We start from the raw sequence: 24,444 nt of genomic DNA on the forward strand, positions 1-24,444 counted from the left end.
GGGAGATGCTGTTGGGCTGATCTCGTTCAGCCAATGTACCTGACTGCTGGCTTAGTGTGTCCCGTGCAGAGTCTTTTACATTGTTATTTGGTGAACTGTTAATTCCCTTTGCACTACCAGGTCTACTGCAGGATTCTTGCATTGATTTATAAAGCCTTCAGTTTGTTAGGCCATGCTATCTCCCTAATGCATCTCTTTCCAGTGTAGCATTGATTATCTGACACTTGGTATTTCAAGTTTTCTCAAAAGTAAGTTGCATTCTCTGAAAACTTTTCTCGATGTAAGATGGATGGAGTTTCACTTCAGCCCCTCAAATATCTGCTACAAAGGAAATTTCTTCTACAGTGTTAAATTTCACCATTAAAGTTCACAATTAAAAACCTTCTCCATCTGGCACATGCTATAGTCTCAGAAATGTGGAGTGTGACATGGAAAATGCCTTCGGTTACTAACAGAGACCCAAAGTTGTTAATTGTGGGCAAATCTGAAAGCAAGAATGACTATAAAAATAGACATCCACAGCATCTGTGTAAGCAGAAACAAGGAATGATAAGGGTTTGTTGGGGGAGCACCATAATTATGAAATTATTTGGATGTGGCAGCAAAGCTATGGAAACAGCACACAAAATATTTTTTTTATGATTTTAAGTCCTTGATGGCCACATCAAGGAATAAATAGATTTCTGAGTGATAATCTTTGTTCAACATTAAATTTAGAACTGGACACAGAAGAGGAGTAACATTGTAAAATATTTTTGGAGCCATAATTCAGGATGAAATATTCAAATTTATAAAACCAGAGCCAAAATTCTGTTCTCTTAGACAAGAAGAGAAAAGGTGAGTTTTGTACTGCTGCTGTTGGGCCTTATTTGACATTTCATTGTACAACTATTATAGAGCTCTTATCATTTGCAGACATCATGATTATTTGCAGAGATTGTAGTAATAGCCAAGAATCCCTTGTTGTGAATTATGGCACTGCTACGAGATGTCAATAGGATATCAAACTGGAAGTTTATAATTTCCATTGGCTAGGAACTCTATGAGTGCATTACATCTTTTCCACTAAAAGGAGCCACAGGTAAACATAAATAGACTTAACAGAATTATTTGGTTTGGAAGGGACTTTGACAGATCACCTAGTCCAAATCCCCCCCACTCTCTACTGCACTCGCTGCCAATCCTCCCTCCTGGTCACAGACAGGGACATCATCTACTAGATCAGGTCACTCAAATCCCTGCCCAGCCTGCCCTTGAATAATTCTAGTGATGGTGCATCCACAACTTCTCTGGGCAGCCTGAGGAGTTGTGGATGAAGAGAGTCAAAAAATAGTTCCACTTGTTTATTACCACAAGTGCCAGTTGTACTACAAAATCTAGTTAGATATATGGTGAGAATTATGAAATTTCATTTTAATGGTCTATAGCTTTTCCCTCTTTAACACTTGAATAAGAATTTTCCAAACAAAATTCTTTCATCTGTCTGTGGTTATTATGTTCTCTATTATTTTAATTGCTGCAAAATTCTTCATCTATGTCTGAAGATAAGATTAAGGGAAGAATATATCTTTCCAGATGTTTCCAAAACAAACAAACCCTATCTAACTTCAAAATCCCATCTATTTTGTGAGTTATGAATTTTGCATACTTGTATGCTCTTTGATTTTTTCCTAACATTGTTTGATTTTAAAACCTTTTTTAATTTTTAAGTATTTACCCACAAGTGTATTAAATATATTGTGCATGCGGAAAAGTGCACAATCATGTATGCTGAAAAAAAGAAACCTGCACAAAACCATTCTCAATAGGTTAATTGTGTTTACTGACACTCAGGAGTGAAAAACATAAAAAGGCACTGATGCTTGTAAATAGTGCTGGAAAAATAAGGTGCAACTTAGCATTTCCTTCAAGATAACCTCTAGATTCCATGTTATAATAAAATCAGGATTGCTTATGGTTATTTTGTCTGTGTGCACTTTGTTTAATTGTGTCAGTACCATCTTCTTTGAAATACATTTAATCAAAGGAAAAAGGCAGCTAAATTAAGAGATTTTAAAATATTATATAATTAGAGATGAGTAGTATGTGTGATACTTATTGTTACAGATACCCATCATTATACATGCTGTTACAATGTATTTTAAGAATATAATAATATTTCCTTAAAAAGTCACCTGCTGAATATTTTGTGGCAATCTTGCCTGCTATCATCTTTCTTTTATATAAGCAAATATAAGCAATTTTACTGAGTTGTTATGGGACTTCTGGCTGAGCATGTGCAATCAAAATAATTTTATTTCCTATGCCAATGTGTTTCATGTTTACAGTTCAAATAAAGCTGTCTCTGCCTCAGCAGAAGCATTAAGGAACTTGAGGCAGTATGCATGTGGAAAAATGGAACTGATTTTTTCAGAATGTGCCTCAAAGTAAAAGTGTGATTAGGTATTTGAAAGGCACTATTAAAGTTCTGTGAATGTTCCCCATGCTAGATGTTGTTTATGTGCATCCTCAGGGAGTTTTGAGACTGCTAAAGGACAGAATGGAGAAAGGAAGTGATAGGGCAACTAATTAACAGGTAACCATGAGCACAGTATTTTGAGATGATTCTAGAGAAAAGCTTTTAAAAGAAAGATCCGCCATGAAAAAAAAAACAACTCAGGGCATATGCCTAAGGTCTGCAAACCAAGTTATTTTGAAATCTGATAAATACTTTAATTAAAATTGAGTTATGCATCCTGCATTTGCTTACTGCAATATAGAGTCACTATGAGGACTTACTGCATCTTAGAAGCTGAAACCTAGGACTTCACAGATTCTTCTTTTTTTTTTATTTTTTTTTAATTTTTTTTTTAACGCAGAGACAGCCAAGTTAATGTACAAGAAAAAAACTGTTATCTACTTAAGAGATAGTAATTTGTAAGCTATTTTCTTTAATCTGAATGGAGCTAATATGAAAATACTTGCCTTCATAAACAGCAGCACAGACATATGGTGAAAAGGTATTTTTGACCAACAGCACCAGTGAGGTTGGCACAATCTGAAGAAATAGTGCTTGCTAATGGACTAATTCTGCAGAGGCAGCAAGAGCACAAAGCACTTCTTGTTTCTCTGAGCTCAACAATATATAGCAAGAAAGGCTTACTCAGTTTAAATAACCTCTGCAGTGGGTTAATTAAAAATAGATATGCAATATCCAGCCAATTCCTTCCATCTCATTCTCTAGTAACTTCAAAATAATACTGAATACCAATATCTTTATATAAATGTGTTGATTAAATAGCCTATACTAGTGCTGGAATCTGACTGGTATGAATATGGAGTTAAGAAAATTATATATTAATTATGAATTTCAACAATTGCTTGTGATGATCACTGCTTAGAGTTTTGTTTGCAAATAAGATACTTCTGTACTGTGAGTTTTGAAGAATATGAAAAGTAAAGGGACACCTAAGGTGACTTAATTTTTTGGTACCTCTCTTGAATCTAAGTTTTCACAAACAAGTAGAAAATGACATTTCAGGAAGTTGTGACCATATTACTTACCAAACACAAAAAATTTCAAGAGGAAATGACCTTCTCTTTCTCCACTCTCAAATCATTGCAAAGTTTGAAAATGTCTCATGAACTGTAATGCTGACCTTTGGAATACCTATTCAGTGTCAGTGTTTCCTGAGACTGCAGATTTGCAAACAAGCCTGTTCAGATTTGTACACAAGAATGACATTTGGCCCAGTGTGTTCAGACCTTCTGGAGGGAATAAATGCAAGGCTCTACACCAGGTTGTCATCCCCTTAGGAAGAAAGACTCTGATATGCCACAATTATTGGTAAAACACCACTGTGCTGCCTAAGAATTAACTTTTAATGGAAAAGGAAATAAAGAAAAATATACTCAGGAAAAAGGACTTCTAGGAAAAATATTATAAATTATATTCACATTACTTATACAGCATGTGTATAAAAGATGGTTTCCACAGTAGAAGCAGCAGATTTCTCATAGCATAAAATTAAAAATCTCATTTGTTGGCAAAGGTTTATAGCCCAGAAGCCCCAACATATATTTTTTATGGAATTCTTAGCCACCCAGGAGGATATCTGTTTTCCTTATCTACTTTGCAGCCTGTTTCTCACAAAGAGGGGCAAAACATGCATGCTTTTAAAGCAGCAGGCTGAACCTGCCTGGTTCACACCCATCTGGAATGTTTGTTCCATCTGAGAAACTTGTGAGTTGAATATTATCTGCCCTTTCCAGCTAGTGCACTTCACTACTTGAAAGGCAGGAGTTGGCAGTCTCATTGAGTCCTTCCATATTATGATTATTTTCCTAAGACCAAAATCAAGCTGCTAGTTCCAGAGAGACTCTTCTCACAGCAGGTAGTGCCAATAAAAGGAGTAGTGAGAAGTGATGGGAATAGTGGATGTGCCAGGTCAGCCTCATCATCATTACAGGGTTGATGCTTTTTAGCTTTTGTCGCACTCTCCTTTGTCTGACCTCTGATGTCAGAGAAGGTGGCTGGCATCTCTGCCTCACTAATCATCTCTGACATGTGGCTGGCACTGGCAAATTTACTCAAAAGGATGTGCCTGCTGTCTGCACTCATGGGAGGGGAATAAGTGCTGAATATTTCAAATTGGGGATCTAAGAATGTAATCAGTACTTTGTGTACTACCCTACTGTCTTATTCTTTTTCACATGGAGTCCTTTCCTATTTAGACCAATGAGCTGTCTGCTCAGAGTACCACAGTAAGTCATAAATTCTTCAGGCTACTCTTGCAATTTGTATTTTTTCCTTTGTTGAGATAAACAAAGATGAGTTCGTTCAGAAAGCACCATCATTTTTGGAATATCTTGAAGGTAAAAAAATATATTTCCTTCCTACATAAAATATTTGCTTTCAGAGTGCTGAGAACCCTTTGAAACAAAAATATTTCCCATGAATTTTAACAGAGAAAGGAAATAGTCACTAATCTTTCTTTCTTCAACTACCTATTTTCCACTGAGTTGTATGGCTTTGAATGACAGATCCACAGAGAGGACAAATGCAAAGGGTTTGTAAACAAGTTTTTTGGGGTTTTTTTGTGCTCATGATGACTTAGACATTCCTCTTCAGATAAAGCTCAGAATGAAGATATGTATGATTTTTATGGATCATCTAGTGAATTTAGTCAAAAGTGCCCTCTGGGAGAAGTTTTTATGAAGTTTTAATAAATCATGTGCATGTATCTTCACTTATCTGGTAAGACTAAGCAGAGCTGTTTCTTAACTCCCTTTCTTCTAGTGAATCTTAGTAAGGATTTGAAATGGTTAGGAGGTTTATTTATTCTGCATGATATAATCATCCTGCATGATATAATCATCATATAATTCATTGATTAGTGTCATTTCATTTTATCAATGAACACTACTTTGAATTGCAGTTAGTTTTTTCCATTGAGGAATGGTGAGAAAAAAATTATGAAGTGTTTCAATAATGATGGTAGTCAAGGGAAACAGTGCATTCCAGGTGGAGTGTCAAACACAGAAATATTTGCTTTAACAACATGTTTCATTTTTTTTATTGTTTCATGTGCGTTCATGTCCACAAGTGCAAACATACACTGGAAGATCCCTAGTCTTTCTATTCCCAGTTACAAGCTTGGTAAGTAATACATGTACAAAAACCTGTTCTGCTTGGTTATAGAAGAAAGGGACACTTCCTTTGTTGCCTGCTGCCTCAGAGGCTGAATTGACCACTTTTTTCTCTTTTTAAAAAATTAATTTATTTATTTTTATTTGGATGGCTACCTATTTTGTAAGAGAATAAACTACTTTGGAATCTTTTCATGGTGCAGACTTATTAAAGTGTACATCTTCCTTTTCCAACTCCAATTATGCAGGCTGAATCATAGGCACTGAACATCTTGAAACAAGAGATACTAGTGCCACCTGCAGTTTTGATTAAAAGAGGAAAAGGTGTTTGCTGGCTTGTGGGATAAGAAAGAAAGATGTAATGGGGTTAAGCTTAACTGGTAATATTGAATTTTTGTAGGCAGTCTTCCCTTTTAAAACACAAATAATAAGAGCCTCTTTTGTTTAGAATACAAAAGATTTTTAAAGAGTTTTTGGATAAAGTGACCTAAAATAATCACAGTAATATGATGACTAATGGGTGAAGAGGAATTCTGTGATAACCAATCAGTGTGCTACATTATAATTTCTAATTCCTTATAATGAATTATGGTTTCTTCTTGTTCTCTTTTGGTGAGCATGATACTTCACATGTTGAGCATCCATGGTTGGTTGACTGTTGAGTGTGGCTCACTGTCCTCTCCGGAAGATAATTACAGGAGAAAAAGTTCCCTTACTGGATATGCAGAAGTATTTCAGATCATTGCTAGTGAACTGTCTGGAACCTTGGAGAAAAGCCAAACCTGTTCACTGCTGTGCCTGAGCTGAACTGCCCAGCAGAAGGAGTGGTGCTGTTTCTGACGTGAAGCACTGTATTATGGGGAAATAAACTCCATGTTTTCATTAATCTGAATTCCTAGATGGTTAAGTGACTGAATAACCAGCTACCACTGATCTAATTCTTCCTTACACTGAAATCAAAACACTTTTCCCAGAAGTAGATGTTATCTGGCGAAGTCGGTCTAAAAGGTTGTCTTGTGTTGCTTCAGGTCTCTCACCAGCTTTGAGAGTCAGTAACTATCTGGCCAGAGAGATCTCCATTGACCAATTTTAGACATTTTCTGTTTTGACTTTGCCTCAGACGCTAAAGATATTATCTCAACCTGTTTGGGTGAAAATGTTTTACATTGTATTAATAATCATTCACTAGAATACATAGACTAAATGACACAAAAATAGTTGCAGGTCTTCATATTAAAGAGATTAATTTGAGCAATAAGATCACCTATATGTTCATGTGAACCATGTTTAGTGGGAACTCTTTTCAGGGAAATGCCTGGAAGATTTTGTACTGAGGTACTCTCTTTGGACATAAAAAAGCTGAGATCAAATACTTGTTAGGAGATTAAATCAAATGTTTCCCATCAAGCAGGAAGGTGGCACTTGGCATGATTTTCAAGACAACTGCTCTCTTGCCTGGGTCACGGGGTGAGTATCTGAATTTCTGTGATTCTATTCTATGACTGGGATGCTCAAGCAAAGACCAAACATTTGCAGGCATTTTTTTCTCAGCTAGCACAAGTATTAGCTGTATTAGTCTGTACCCTGTCACCTCTCTGGCATTTGTGAAGCCTGTGTTTCTAGAAGGGATAATTAGTCTAACTTTAGGCTGTCAGTTTTGACTGACAATACAGACCCTTTGTGGATTTAGTTTTCAGTATTTCTCTTCTTCATTTTCCAGAGGGAAAATAGAGAGAAAAAAGCACTTTTCTGTTTTAGGACTGTTGTAAAAATAAATATGTGGAAACTTGTATAATATCCAGATATTAATGTAGTTACAAATATCAAAATAAAGTCAGAATGAATCACCAACTATGAATGCAATATGACTGCTATTTAGCTTTATACATTCAAGCTAACCGGCTAGAGGAGGATCCAAACCACTAAATCACCACAAGGAAGTCATCCATGTCTGAATCGGATTCTTTAACCAGTGTAGATGGGGATTGTTAGCTGGGAGCATTATTGGTAACTTGTTAGGACACAAGGAAAGCACATTTATTTTGTGCTGTAAAAAGATACATGTAACAATAAAAGTCCTAGCAAAAGCTTTGTGGCAAAGGCCAATTATTATAACTTCATGTGACCATTTCCGTTAACTTCAGGTTATGCATTTTTTAGTCAATATTCAGTATGTCAAATTTATTTAATATTTTACCCTCAGTTGGAGGAACCATGTTCTGTTCTTAAGTTTCTGTTCTGATGATCTAAGCTATCAAAAAAAAAAAAAAAAATCTGCTTTCCTTACTTGCACAGCTAAATCTATTAACTTCACTAGGTCAGTTGGCATGAAGCAGGCAATGGTTTGTATGATTTCTGTTGCTTGGATATTAAGTGAAAATTACTGCCCTATTTCCACACATAATTCTTCATCTGAAATTGGTATATTTTCTTTTTACTAATGGTAAAAAATGCAGAACTGTTTTCAGGAGGCAACTGTAGTTTGAAATGAGGGAAAAAGCAGAGACAAAGGAATTGAATAAGAAGTAGGTTCATAATTTCAGACAGTGTGGTCCTGATACTGACTCCACTTATTAAAATAATATGGTATTATAAATTCTAATTTAAAAGTTCATTATTTACTTGCATTTATTGTGTGTGTGTGAGCAGTACATAAATTTCAGCTTCCATCCTAGCATTACTCAAAAATATCAGTTTGGGCTCTGTCACCCAACAATTGCTCCATCCTGTGTCATCCAGAAAGTTCATGAATGTCTGTGCCCAGGTAAGTGAAAATATTCCCCCATTCCCCAGTACTTTCTTGAACAGTGTGATCAGATTGCACATGATAGTTTTAAATTGCCTTTCTTAATTTATTAATTAAATTAATCCAAGGGCTTTAGAATCTCCATTATTTATAATAGGAAAGTAAAACTACAACATACCACTTCATCACTAATATTATGAAGTAATATTGACCACTCTTCTCTGAAATACTCCTGTTCTCCTTACAGAGAAGAAAATGCTGCAAGGTAGCAGAAAGAAAGTGCTATTCTTTATGCACTGGGTACATTTACCTCATTAATTTTGGTAATTTATGAAGCAGGCTTTGACATTACAAAACATTGACAATTTTTCTTTGTAGACATGGAAAAGTGCTTTCTCAAAACCATCCCACTTGTAATATAATCTAGCATGCTGTTTGTTTAAATCCCTGTAATGGTAAAACTTTGCTGCTTTCTCTGGGGAATTTAAAAATTACTAGAAATTGTAATCTAAATGAAAATGGTTAAAGAAATATCACTGGAAATAAATGATGTCCAATTAAACTGGAGAGCATGAGGTCTAATAGTCCCAGACTAGTTTAAGTTTCAAGTGAATTGCACCATGGAGACCACCAATGGGTGGCACATAAAATTATGTTTTGATTGCTAAAATGCCTTTCATGTTTGAACACTGTAAAAAGACTATGTGTACTACAATTTTTCCATATTTTGCATCTTTTACTGAGACTAGTACCTCATAAAAAGAGTTTACCCTCTTCTTCATGTTACCTAGATCATAATCGGAGAAAATTCCACCTCATTGAATGAGATATTCTCCATTCTTTCTCTCCATAGGTACTTCTTTTTTCAGTATGTTTTTTTCTGAGTGTGGGGAAAAGTCATAAGAGGTCTTTTAAGAAAGCTGGTTAGAGAAATGTGAAGTATTAAATATTAACTTGAGAAGAAAAAGGCCAACGAACAGACAATGATGTTGTGATCAAAATCCAGGGCAAATCTATCCAAAGGCAACTGAAAAGCAAAGATTAATAACAGGAGGAGTCAGAGAATAAAATAGTTCATTTGGCGCTTTAAACAATTCTCTAAGGATGGAATGGAAAAATAAAATCCAGGGAAATGGAAAGGGTGTCCCACAAAGAACTGTGATCAGTGTAGAGAAATAGAATTTAACACTTGTTTCAAAAGGGGAGTAAAGCCTGTTAGACCTGGGGGACCTTTACAACGTCTGTTTTAAGGATTTCACATATATAAAGGAGAAGATTCTATGCTCCTTTGTTGTCATTTGTTGAAAGCAAGCAGATGTTGGTTCTCAAACCAATGATGTATTGCTCTATACAATCTTGAATGAGTTTACCATATATATGCTCACAGTTGCAAATTTTACATGACTTCAGCTCATTTTAGAGCTCAGCAGACCAGTCTTACTCATTTCAGTTTCCAATGCCATCTTGCCTCCAGATGTGACCTAGGAAATATGGCATGCTGGAAGACAAAAATACTGAGGAGTGAAAAGCAATGAAAGATACAAAGATGTCTACAGACTGCAAAATGTCAGTTCTGGTAATCTGACTGCACAATAGTGTAAGCAAGTTTTAATGAGAAAATTGAAGCCTTTATTACATATAAATTTACCTTGTCAGAAGAAATTGAAGGCCTCGAAGTCTTAGATTTTAGTGTATTATAGTGGAATTTTCCAGAATAAAGCATACAGAAAAAATCAACAACAACAACCTGTATAAAGTAGAACTCACTAGATTAGACATGCACACAATAGGCATAGGCTGTTAGAAACAGCTATAACATTTAATATGGGAAATCTAACTTGAACAAATGTATATGAATGCAAGCATATGTGCAGCATGCAGTTAATTTATGTATGTTCATGTAAGGATTTGTTCCACCTAGGACTTTCCTTTCAGCCTCACTAGTGATTAACAATATAACACAAATAATAGTCTTCCTTCCTGCCTTCCTGTTTCTCTGATATTTTTCTGATTTTGCTCTGGGGGAGAATGAATGATGTTTTGGGGATGGTTGTGGTTCAGTGGTTTTGACCATGCCCCAGTTAAGATGCTGCTATCAAATTTAATTTTAATTTGGTTCATTTTTATTTTAGGCATACTTCAGAATTCTGGACCAATATCTGGAACCTAGAGGGTTTTTTCAATTTTTTTTTTTTTTTTTTAACAGTAGAGATTTTTCTTGGATTAGTGATCTCATATCTCTGTTTCAATTGCCATTTTTAAAGGATGTTCCTTGGTGTAAGGGACCCTGGCCATCAGTCAGTTATGTTTTTGAGGAGTTGACTTCCACTAAACCTGACACATGTCAGGTTCATTGGCCAAAGAAAGTTGTCAATAGCTCAGTTCTCTTTTTGCCCCAGAGCCTTTGCTGCCAAGCCCATGTCTTCCCATGTGCCAGTCCACTTCACTGAGCTATCCATGTGTGTATCTGTGTATTTCCTCATTTATATTTAGTGCTGTGAAACAGACCACATATTTTCTAGACTGCAGATCCAGCAATATTCTGTATTGAGTTAGGCAGTGCATATAAGTCCACGAATATGCTGTTGCACTTAACTGTTTCTTCACAAGGTCTATGCAACAGAATGGTTTTATGAAAGAGAATAAAGAAGCTGGCTTAACTTGGATTGCCTTCCTTCCACTGATCTTGCTGTCTTCAACTGCCCTTCCCAGCCCTCTCTCAAACAATTTGAAATGCAAGATCCATTGTTGGTTGGGCAACCGTTCAAGAATTGGCAACATAATAAAACATTGCAATAATTGTCTTGGAATCTTTTTCGAAGCAAAAATTATCTAACTAAAGACTAAAGCAAAAACTATGACTGATTGTGGGTTATTCAGACAATGACAGTTATTCTGATAATGCAGTACTCTTGCCTCAGAAGAGCTGCTCTATGGTTCAAGTGAGTTCCCTAAACAACAGACTAGTGGCTGTTGAGTGGCTTTTACTGCTTCCACTCACAAATTTCATGATGGAACTATGTATTGAAAACATACAGAAAATTTGGAGGGATGGGGTGTGAACATGTATTTTGATAGAAGCATTTCTTTGAGAAACATCTCATCTTCAACGGAACTTGAAGGGATATATAAGTTTTAACAGCTTTATTCCTTCATTCTTCACTCTTTCCCTCTATTGCAGAATTGTGAAGGTACAAAGATTAGTGGTATAGTAAGCCTAAAATGTTACAGCACCATTTTCATTTGGACTATTTCTATCCAAATGAAGCTGTAGAAAAGCTGTAGAGATCTACTATGATGTCTATTTTTGCAATTTTTAAAAACTCAGATATCTTTAAGTCCAGATGTGGGAAAATTAATGCGCGTGTTTCTTGGTGCTCTTTGGATCATGACAATCCTCTTCTTGCTACTTGGTTTGAGATACTTTGGCAACAGAGCAGTGACATAAACAATCTTTATTCTCAATGATTTACTTTGAAATTTTGATAACTCAGTGCTGTCCAGCATAAGGCACAAAGGTTTATTTTTTTTTTCAGGAAAGATTCCAAATTAATTCGGATTTAGTAATAGTATATCTAATTAGAAAGTTACAAACTGATCTCAACTCAATGAAATAAGTACTGATTTTATTGTGAGACTAAAAAATGGTATTAAGCAATACAATTTTTTGAGAGTGTACTTCTGTCTTCAGGACACAGTAAATATTTTCACCACTGGGCTTTGTGAATTATACTGTCCTTAGTAGCAGATGAATTTTTTGGTAGTAAATCATGCAAAGAGGAGAAAGCTTTTGTTCCTTAAAGAAAATAAAAAACTATTGAATAAACAGCAAAGTGATTCCTCAGCTGAATTCAAAATATTGAGCTTATGTAAAAAATTATCACATTAAAAAAAATCTTTAGTGCTACATAAAAGATTTTGTACAAAACCATTTGTATTGTACTGAATCATCAATAGAAATGCTTTTTTTTCAGCGTATGGGGAATTTTGTGGATAATAATTTATGTAAAAATGTAATACTTCTATTTCACTATGACAAAAGAAAAGAAAGGAATAAATTTTAATAAGACTGTGATCCAGGAGGGAATTTTGCTATAAAGAGGTGCAAGAATAAAGAAACAACCAGAAAAGAGACAAATGTCTTTCTTTTTGAGTAGTCAGTCTGTGTAGACAATGATGTTCATTTGTATGAAGTATTTTTCTTATAATCTCATATTTTATACTAGCAGTTTAGATAAGTCTCTCTGGGATTTTAATATAAACAAGAGCAAAAAGGAATGTGCCTAGACTAATGACACATGTTATTTTCATAGTTGGTGGAATTTCTTGAGAATTATTAAATTTCAGATGGCTACTATGTCTCTCTGGGTGCTTCCCTGGCACTGTCCATTTTACTGTAGGATGTGTCAGGCAGGGGGTCTCTGAACCCCTGTAACTGGAAGAAGAAAGCTTGATGAGACCCACATTCTGGTGTTTTTAATTTTCCTTGGCTTGTGCTGAATTACAAGTATAGTATAGTCTAGTTTGTTTTTCTGGGGAAAAACAATTGCAGTTTTATATTTCCACTAAACAAAGGAGTGAACGGGAAGAAGATATTAGAGTGTTATGAACTCCAGCCATGATCTGGACAAGGAAACGGTATTAGTTACTTGTGATAAACATTAGACAATACTCTCAATAGCAACACTGAACTGCAGGTGACAAAAGGATGGTTTGGACAGGTTTTGGAGATTAAAAAACCATTAAAAACCAAAGGGGAAAGTGAATAAGAACCTATTAGGTCACTGGCTTTTTCATTTTAGAATTGGATGAACCTGTAGGCCTGAAGTATTTTACACAAATGTCTTTTTGTTTCCTATTTACTGAATGAATGAGTTCTTCTGGTTCAGTGAGACCACAACCTGCATTTTGAGGATTTTGAGCATATCTGTACTTCAAGTGTAGAGCATGATAGGACTTAAGAATATAAAAGTATGGAGGAATTATTTAGTCAAGATACATTTACTTCTGTCTCTGGGTTTCTATTACATTACATTTTTGAAACTCCACATATACATGAGTCTTATCATCTTCATCTATATATTAGTTAAAAAATTCTGTGCTAGGTAGCTTCTCACACCTATCAATCTTATACTTATCACATACATTTGAAAGATACCTATTATGGAATGTAATTTTCATAACAATGTATAAAGGAGTTTGCAGTTGTGTGAACAAATGATGGTTTCAATTTTTTTATCAAACTAAAAAAATTAAAAAAAATAGTTTAGGTTAAAGAAATTTTTAAAATTGATTTCAAGCTGGATAAGCCAAAATGTTCAAGTGAAATGAAATTATTTTATTTGACTGGGTAAGACGTATTTTAACTTTTCTTAACAAAAATATTATCAAAATTATTTTTGATAAATCATAAAATAAATAAAGATCTTTTTCTTTAAATAACACCAAAGTCTACTTAGTTGTATAGTGGAAGTTACTGTCCAGTCTGTTCCAGATTTGAAAAATGTTTCAGTCAGTGTAAACTAACTAAACTGAAAGAGGAAGGACTTTTGACTGATAAATTTTACATTGACGATAATAATGGATATACTAAGCTTTGGGACTGTGAAGTTCATTCTATCCTCAGTGCTCACTCACAAAGTTCACAGTGCTTCAGCCAGGCCATAGGATTTTTTGATGGCTAAACAGGTGGTCTCGGAAAGATGCATGGATGGTAAAGCAGTGACCTACAATTTTTACTATGTTCATAAAGTTTTTCATATTAAGCTTATTTTTTTACAAACTGCATCTAATTTACTTGCTGAAAGCGAAGATGTCTCACATTAATTTGTCTCTTAATCAAAAATATGCAATAGCACTAATCAACAGTACCATGATGATTCACATCATCAGTGTTGTGGAAGGATCAGTAGAAGGAAAAAGGAAAATGAAAGAAATAAAAGATAATTTTAAGTCATCAGAGCAGAAAAAATAATCTTCTAATAGATCTGTAAAGATGATTCCTATTATTATTATTATTATTATGACAAATCAGTAATATTTATATTGATTTATTGATGATTTAATGTGTTTCTGCATTCTTGGTTGAACAAGATCTTCCCTCTTTGGATATTTACATCAAGAAATAAAATGCTACCTCTAATTCCTCTGCCATAACTCTACTGAATGCCTAAAAAAAGCAGTCTTGATTCAGCAAAACATCATCAACATATTTTACTTTAAGCATGCAAAGTAATTCAGTGACTAGTGGGGATTTGCCTAAGACTATGCAGAACCTTAAATTTTTTACTGAAATGGAACTTACGTATATTGACTAGGTACAGCTCTAATCTATGCATAAAACTGGAAAAAAATTCATATTTCAAAACAGTTTTAAAGGAATTGTTTTGGGGAATTATTTTTTAATGTTATAGAAAATGCTAGAATTAAAAAAGATACACTCAGTGGAGATAAAGCAAATTTCTGACAACTGTAATATTTCTCAAAATTTTTGAGTTGTGTGTCAGTCTCTCCTTACCTTCAAGGTAAGTAAAGAAAATTCCTTTTTTATAAAAGCAGCTGTGAAAACTTTTAGAATCACTACTGACAGAAATTGCTTAATTGTTCATGGACTGTGGGCTGTGTTATTTTGAGACATTGGATGGATGGGAAGTTCCATTCACTTTCTGTCACTGAGTCTGTCCTCAGCCACCTGAAAAAATTAAGGTCAAGAAATATTTTTTATAATTTTTCTTTCATTCAAAACATCCTTGAAAGTGAGTTGATACTAAAGTTAGTACAAATATATTTTCCGCTGCTGATTCATATTCAACAGGGTGACACAAGCAATTCTTTTCAGAGAAGCTATTCCAGTGTCACTAATGGTGTTTTGATTGATTTCTGGACAGGAGTAGGGTAGAGAAGCATGTGTCATATATCATATACCTATATGATATATAAAGAGACTTAGATTTGATTGTGACACCTTTTAACCTGCTGAAATAACAGGTGTTTAATTTTGGAAATTTTATGAATATTACTTATTGCTCCTAAGAAACACACTCCTTTCTGTCCCCTTGCCCCACCTCCTTTTCTACTATTTTACATTTGTTAGCATGCTGTATTGCATTTATATGTTATGCTGTGCTTATATGCTTTGGTATTAATTTGAAATACTCTCTGTAAACATAAAATGAAATAAATAGGACATAAGGGCAAATCTTGACCCACATTCTGGTTTAAGTACTTCTTTTTATCATGGAACTTCAAATGGATGGTTACTATACTCCTAAGCAGTATAACATTGAAACCATAATTTGAACTTTGTTTATCTGTATATTTTTCTCCCTATAGAACTGAGAATTTTTATATTGATTTGCTTTCAGTGTTTTTATATTTGAGGAGTTTCTGAAAATACAAAAGAGAAAGGACATAAAAATTAAACCCAAAACTTTCATTAGCTGGTGCTACTGTTCTGGAAAAATAGAGAACTAATTCCCATTCCTAGCCTGCAGATTAATGAATATCCCAAAACTCTGTAAGACTGAAGTTTTAAAGTTAGGCAAATAATTGAGAGTTTTGCTGTGGTCTTCACCTAGGCTATTAGTATTCCTTTGATTTCTCTTTCTTTTGAGGCATTGATTTCCAGTTGTACATTTGCCAGGCAGCTTAACTTTTCTAGTACTGGCTGTGTCTACATCAGCAGTACAAAGGAGAAACACATCATCAGATCAAATTAGCTGATGCAGTCTTGTCCACTGTTCTGGGGCATTTTTTTAGCAGATTTAGTCTGATTCAAATATCTTCACCCCACATACAGTTTGAATTAATTTCAAGTACTGATCTCTGATTGGAACAGTAATGATCCCGTTACTTCTTAGATTGTATTTGGTGCATGCCTGTTAGAGAGCTTTCTCTCCAGTTTCCTCCTAAAGTGATCTATTTTGGATTAAAACTGAACCGAGCTAAGGCACTGTAAGAGGAGATATGTTCAGGAAATGAAGTTCAAAACTGCAATACTCTGAACCAAAGTGCTAATTTAGACCCAGCCCTTGAGATTCATAGATTTATAAAGTTCAGGTTCAGGGGGGATTTTTATGCTGCCCTCCAGTGAAAAAGAGGTTATGCAATTTCCTCCACTAAATTCTGCAAGCTCCAAGCTTCTGTTTTCAGTCCATACACTCATTGGTTAGCACCAGCTGGAAGGGTGCTCAAGAAGTCTCCAAAGCCTGCTTGTAAAAGAGCCAGCTCTGGGATCAGGCTGGTTGCCTGGGGCTTTGTTCAATCAGGTCTTTAAAACCTGATAATACAAGAATTTGAAATTAAAGTTACATAGAGCTACTCCATACATACATACTGTAATGAAACACCTGTGATTGGCAGAGGATGCAGTGGTTCTCTCCCACCCTAGAGTGTTTAATGTGTATTTAAATTTATACAAGACAATCTCATAATAATTCAGGGTTGACCATTAAAGCAGCTCTTTGCAGAAGGAGCTGGGGTGTCCTGGTGGATAATGAGCTGTCCAAGAGCAGTGTGCCCTTGTGACCAAGAAGGCAAAAGGCATCCTGGCCTGCACTAGGAAGAGCACTGCTGAAGGAAGCAATCCTACCTCTTTACTCTGCCCTGGTTAGGTTGCTTCTGAGTCATGTGTCCGGTTCTGGGCTGTCCAGTAAAAGAAGTGCAAGAAACTACTGGAGATTCCAGCAGAATGCTGTGAAGATGATGAGGAGACTGGAACCTCTCTTTCATGATAAAAAGACGAGACAGTTGGGCTTTTTCAGCCTGGAGAAGAGATGACTGAGAGAGGATCTTATGTGTACAAATACCTTAAGGACAGATGTCAAGAGGACAGACCACTCTCTTTTCAATGGTGCCCAGCAACAAGGCACAGGACAGGGGACACAAACTGAAAGAGAGGAAGCTCCCTATGAATGTAAGGATATTAATCTCTTCGGTGAAGGTGGTAGGACACTGGAACAGGCTGCCCTAAGAAGGTTTGGAGTTTCCTCTAAAGATATTCAAAACCTGCCTGAGTGTGATCCTATGCAGTCTCTTCTGGGTGACCCTGCTTTAGCAAGGTTGTTGCACTAGATGATCTCTAGAGATTTCTTCCAACCCCAGACATTCAGTGATTCCATAGGATGGCTCGGTTTTTATTTTATCAAGACTTAAATGTATGAAAAAGAAATTCCAGACACTTGAGTTCTGTTTTTTTGGCACCTACTTGACTTCTGATATGCAGAGCCTCGAATTCTCTGTCTACATGATGGACTTGAGATGTTTGCTTGTTTCAGTAGATCTTGTAGTCTTCTTTGGTATCCATAAAGTCAGGGGACATAATCTTACTGAAAGCTATTAAATTCTGTAGGCAGATACTTTTATATCCATCTATTCTTGTACACGTAGATGAACATTGTTAGGATCATTAAATGTGTTTTCAAACAACAAAAAATCTGTAAGCGGCTTAGCTCCAAAATGAGAACTGAAGAAAATGGAAATTCCACTCAGCAAAAATAAATCTGAAATATATTTTTTCCCATGCACAAAAGAAGGCACGTGGAAAGAAAAGGAAGGAGGATCTGATTTCTAGAAAGACTAGAACTGATTGTGCCAGAAATTAGGTATTTTGTATCAAAGTCTAAATAAAAGCAGGGCATATGATTCTCATGGTCTCTCCTAATATAAGTGAGAGTTGTTCAAGGAGTGAGTTATGGCTAGGACTAAATTATCCATGCATATTCTGCAGAGGACAGATAATGAACTTAAAATTCTCATTTTTAAACTAAATGGTTGCTATTTCAATTACTAGTGGGTATCCATCAAAAAAGCTACTTTTAAGGTACTTGGGTTAGATTAAGTATCATTACAGGAAATTGAACTATGAGAAGTAACAGCTCATCTGAAAACACAGATGATATCTTGTTCAAAATATGGCTATAATTGAAATTTGTTATTCCAATCATGGTTTTTCAATATAGAAGTACGCAACTCTTTAATATGAATTTAGATAGAATTCAGGCCCTGCATGCTCTGGTAGCAGAACTGTCTGCATATACGGTCAAGTCCGTCTAACAGCTAATTAAAAATGTATGTTGCAATAGGTGTCTGTAATTATAATTTAAAAAATACAAACACCCAGCGTCCCCGTTCCCCGCCCCCCCCCCCCACCCCGTGTCCGACCTAAATCCAAACTCAAACAGACACAGGCAATAACACGAGAATTTGTTAATATGGACAGTATTATTTATTTTAGTTTATTATTTATTTTAATTTATTTAGTATTTTTTATTTATTTATTTATTTTTATTTATTTGGTTTTATTCTATAGCAGTTTGCTATGTTTTTAAAGACTCCATTTTAAACAGTGATCATTGTCTCTAATTCTGTATGGAGAAAAGACATGATACTTTGTAAATCCGTGAGAGGGGAAAACCTATTTCTAGGATTTATGCACACATGCTACCTGGGTGGGCTTTGTATTAATGACACTGATAATTTCCAAAAGCATTGATGGTGCTTTTTGCAATCCTACAGGAAAGATTTGTGCAAGCACAGATGGGCAAAAAGGAATAGAGTATGAAGATATAGCTCTAAATGGATTAAGTTGGCTATGTTGAGTGTTCCTGATAACAGTATATATTTTTGTAAGTTTTAAAGTCTTTATTTCTAATGACACATTAAGGATTCACTTACTGTTTTCCAGCTTTCAGATTTATTACAAACACATTTTTAAAGAGCACTCAACCTTAACTTTTATTGTGTGGGCACAGATTTATGCCCCATGAAATATTTGTCTGTGTAATTTTGGTCTCTGTATATCTAGTTTATTTGTTAAAGGTGTCTGAATATGAACCTCTTTGTTTATGGCTTCCTCCTGCCTCATTGCAGGCATGTGCAAGCAGCCACATGTTTTAAGGCTGCAGTTGGCAGGAAGGGCACGAGATTTTCAGCCTGAAGCAAAGAATACTAGATGAGAAAGTGTGGACAAAATAAGTTCTGTGATGTGATAAGAAAGAAATAATGCACCATATGTAGCATTTACTTGGAAGAATTTAGATTAGAGAGCTTAGGAAAAATTAGAAGTCTGAGAAAAGATGTTAGAGGATGGACTGTACACCTCAGGAAGAGAATGTCTATATCACATATTCTAGGATGACAAACTTACATGGCACTTCATACAGATATGACCCACATTCTAATCAGGTATAAGGTTTATCTGTTTGCATTCCAAGTCAGCTGAAAACTCAGCTTCATTGCTGGATTAAACTGACTATGTCACTTCTCAGCTGGCGCTAGCTATGGTATGTCCTAAGGCACCAGTTTTATTAGTGGGGTTGGTTTTTTTTGGGATAGCAAATTATGAATGAACAGCAGTTTTTCTTAGAGCCAGCAATAATGAAAAGCTTGATTATTTCAAATTCTTAAACTATTATCATTGAAATATTTTGTAGAGCATTTCCCTACTATTTTATCTCTTGGTTTCATTGTGGAGACTTCATTGCCTAGCCCTGAAGTATTTATTTGAGAAAAATTAATATGGCTTCTGACAAGGTTTTAAGAGAAAGAGAAAATATGGGCAAGTATAGCATTTTCTTTTTTATTAAGCAAGCATTGTTGTTTATGTGGGATAGTTTCATCTGGAATCACTCTGATAAGGTTGAAAAGCTGCTATTTTACTTGCCATCCGCATGATATAAACTCTTCAAGTGCTCATTTCAGACTGGCAGACAAGCAGTGAGGTTTCTGGCTTATATATCTGGCCATGCTACTATATAAATGAAGCAAGTTCCCTGTTGTACCTCTCATTCTCCCAGTAAAATGAGGAAATTTACTCAGTATCACTTGAGGGCATTCCGAAATCAATTTTTCAGTGTATTTGACCCAGCAGATACAATAAAAATGTGGATACAGAAAAGCCTAGTTACAGTAATACAGTCATTGTTAGCTACATTAGTCCAAATATCCAGAAAAGTTCCATGTGCCTGGAAATGGCATGAGGCCACCTGGAATCAGCTCTTGTATTTTCACTTGCTTCTGCTGACAAGTTCCCAATTGTCTGACAAAGTAAAATTGGTTTGTTTTGAAAATGTGTGGTTTGATTTTCTCACTGACATGGTGTGCAGCAGCCAGGGGTGCAGCCATTCCCACAGTCTCAAAGGGCTGAGTGCAGAGAGGCTGTTTGTGGAGCCTTCCCAGCAGCCTGTGGATTGCATTAATATGTCCCTCATGTATATACATATAATACAAAATATGTCTTTCCTCACAGATTCCCTGTTAGCCGGTGTGTGGGTAAGAGCTGTCAGGGGTTCCTGTCTCTCCCTCCTGTTTTTCTCAGGAAACACACAAAATGTGTTTTGTGCAGTGGGGGCCACCAGTCTTGCTCTTGGTGAGTGCATCCTAATTTTGGCTCCAAGTTCAAATAAGTTATTGATTTCAGTTTAGCAAAAGCAAGAAAAATCTAAATACAATATGTGTGAGAGAGACTTCCTCCAAAGATTCTAACAATGGCAGGACATTTTTCACAGGCAGGCACTTGCTATTGATTATGGGTCAGAAACTATAAATCAAACAGATAAAAAAAATAATAAGGAAAAGAAAGCCACACATATTCAATGATAAATTGAATTAAAAAACAACCATATCTTCACTGCAAGAATTGTACAACTATAAATTTACAGGTGTTGTATTGTATTTCCCTAACTGACTATTCTGTGTAAAACTGAGTATATGATTTCACTGTTAGAAAGTTATGGAGCAACTGAAAGAAAAGTAAATAGTCATTTTTATGACAAGTGTAACTCAGTCACTTCACAATGTGCTTCACAATGACAATCCTATGGTAGATTCTATCGTCTTTTCTCAGCCATGGATGAAATTGAGCAATATGATGCAGGATGGTAGAACTGGAACAGGTCAGAGGAGGAATCTCTGTCTCTCATTATGCTGCACAGTCCTGAATATGAAATCCAAATCTAGTCCTCAGACAGGGTGCTTGTGTTGAGTAGTTTATTATACTTTAATCCCTATTCAAGACTGAACATTCAGTAAATTGATAGCTCAGGATCACAAAATAATCATACCATGAAAGGAGGGATTAAAGTAATACAAAATAAATTTGCTACATCCTTCCATGCTGATTTATTTTTAAAAATCTTCTTAAAAATATTCAAAATATTTTATGCAGTCCATAACTAGTTTTTGCAGGAAGCATTTTTTCTTTGTCTGACCTTGAGTTTATGGGGGAGTACATAGAATTCCCTTTGCCAGTCATGAAGTGGCAGTGTTCTTTAGCATAGTCTCCCTGTCCATACCTCCTTTCCTGTTGGAGTTACATGCCCCAAAAAATTTAATTAATCTTCACTCTTTATTACTAACCTTTGTCTGTTCCTACCCATGAAGAATGGAAGTAAGGGGTCTCCAGCTTAATAATGGTACTAATGTTTTTTTTCCTGTGTAATATTTTATTTCATTAAAAACAAAATTATATCCATTTACCATATGCCAAAATCAACATTTCAGAATATGAAAACTTATACTGGTATGGCTCTACCTTGGATCAGAGTGTAGCCCCCACATGATTGGAGTGTTAGCACATACACAGGATGTGATCTGTCATAGAAGAAACCCTGCATCACAGTGTGACTGTGATTATTATCACAATGTGAATACAAAAAATCGTGTCTTTTGATTAAAAAGACCTCTATGACTTCTTTAAGATTTTCTGTCAGATTGATTTTTCAGCAAAAAGGACAGGTGTTTACCAGGTAGTGTATTTTTTATAGAACAGTTTCCTGCAAATTGAAAGTTGAAAAAAAATTATGTAAGTATATAATTTCAGAGTTGTTTTTTCTTTTTAACTTAAGCTATTTTACCTTATTGGAGCTGCAGTACAACAAATTTGAATTAGCAATTGTTATTCAGAGATTATAAAGCTGGGATGAAAGATGATCTTATTTTTTCCTACAAACCTGTTCACTGTCTAGATTGCATTTCCGTGATGCATTGTCTCTGCTTTGATTGAGCACCTTGCTTGTTTTGGAGATGTGTTCTGGATAGGAAAAATAATCCATGAATGCTGTTAAACAATACATGCATTTTAGTGCTGATCTGAATGATCCTAAGTAGTACAGCAAGACAAAATAAAACACAAGGACAGGCAAACAATTTAAAAAGATTGGTATGCTTTCCCTCCATACAAAAATCTGAAACAAAATATCTTAATCTATTACCCTTTCTTTTGCATTATTTTTAGGTATTATTCTTGCCTTTTCCTTACAGTGTTAACCATCAATCTCTCTTAAAATAAATCTTCCACTTTTCAAGTACGTAATAGAACAAGCATTCTATTTTTCCCCTGGGTTTAAACTGGAACATTTGAAGTGTCTGATCTTACCCTTCAACCAAAAAGGGGACAAGAGATCAAGGAACTCAGTCTATCACCTTCAGGTACAGTACTTTTGTAATTTTAAGACATTCCAAGTGTATGTGCTCATATCTCTAAAGATATATCTCTGAAAGTATTAGTGAATATCTAGTTTTTTAACATTTTTGTAATTCTGTAGTAAAATCTCCAGAGTTAAACCATAGAAGAGAGATAAAAATTAAATTCAATATGTTGGAAAATTCAAGAACTCCTTAAGAAATATTTTTTACTATTTTATCAGTGTAAAAACACTGCTACATTCAAGAACAATTTGGGGCAAGCAATATAGATCATTCATGCAAAATATTCCTATAGCAAGAAAAACATTTCTGACCTGTTTGACCAGAGAAATTTTTATATCCTTTAAATTATAAAAATGAAATAACCTTATAAAATACATGTTTGAGGCTGCTTGCAAGTTCTGTAAGGAAATTTTTTTCCCTTTTCTATAATGAAATAGATAAAGTTCAAGATGTAATTACTGTAATTGTTCCAGATTGATTATTGTAATTACTATAACAGGAAATTCTGCATTCCAAAAAACAATGGCATTTTAGACTGACATATAGATTTGTGGCTGTTTTAAGAAGAGGAAAAGGAATTTTCACGCTTTTAATAAGTTATCCTTTGTTTCTCTACTGACCAGATATACAGGCATTTATTTCAAATAACACGGTGTACAATATTTATTAGTGTATGATAGATGTATAAATCACATTACCATTTAGATCATTGCAAAAGCAGCAACTAATCCATTCAAATATGTTTATCTTAGATTTACACATTCAACTCTTTACATTACAATAAGACTAATCAAATATAATAAATATAACAACAAACCAATAATTCTATTTAGTATAACAATACCAAATAAGGGTAACAGATAACATTCTTTGCATAATATCAATGCTAGACTAGTAGATTATAGCAGAGTCTTCTGAAAATATTGATGGAAACCAGCAGTGAATTACAGAAAACCCTCTCAGAGTTCCAGCATCAGTTGCATAAAAGAATAAGAAGGATGTACATGAAATATATGAGAAGAGAGGCAGGATGATAATTTTTTCTCCCATAATATGGGCAACATAAGTTTGTAAGCAGAGACACTGAAGATGATGTCTGAAAGAGCACATCAATGATTCCCTCGGTAGGTCTTTGCCTTTACATTAAGCAAGCAGCACTTTCTGAGCGTCATTGTTTAGGGCAAATTTGGGAGGAAACTTCCAAATTTGGTCCCTCTAGAAAGCAAATTCAAATGGCCCCTCCCCATGCCAGTAAGGGAGACATAAACCTCCTTCAAGAGAAGTGGAAAAAGCTGTTCATTTAACAAGCAAAATACTCACAAACATGGAAAAATTAATAATATTAAACAATAAAACCTCTTGCTGTTCTGAAGAGATGACAAATTCAGAAAGTCCTTGTCATGGGGTGTAGCTCAGCTGTCTCAGTTTCTCATCAGTCTCTCCTGCACTGGAAAATGCCATGTCCTGGGCCCTGGTGGGGCACAGGTGTGAACTCCCAGTGTTTTTCTGGATTTTCTGTCCAGAGCAGGGCTGATCAGCTCCAAGAAAAAGAACAACCAGTCAGGGGAACTTCTCTGCCTCAGCTAGCAAAAACAAAACAAGAAAAAAAAAAAAAAAAAAAAAAAAAAAAAAAAAAAAAAAAA

Source organism: Zosterops lateralis (assembly GCF_965231275.1).
Source record: "Zosterops lateralis genome assembly, chromosome: 1".
Taxonomy (NCBI): Eukaryota; Metazoa; Chordata; class Aves; order Passeriformes; family Zosteropidae; genus Zosterops; species Zosterops lateralis.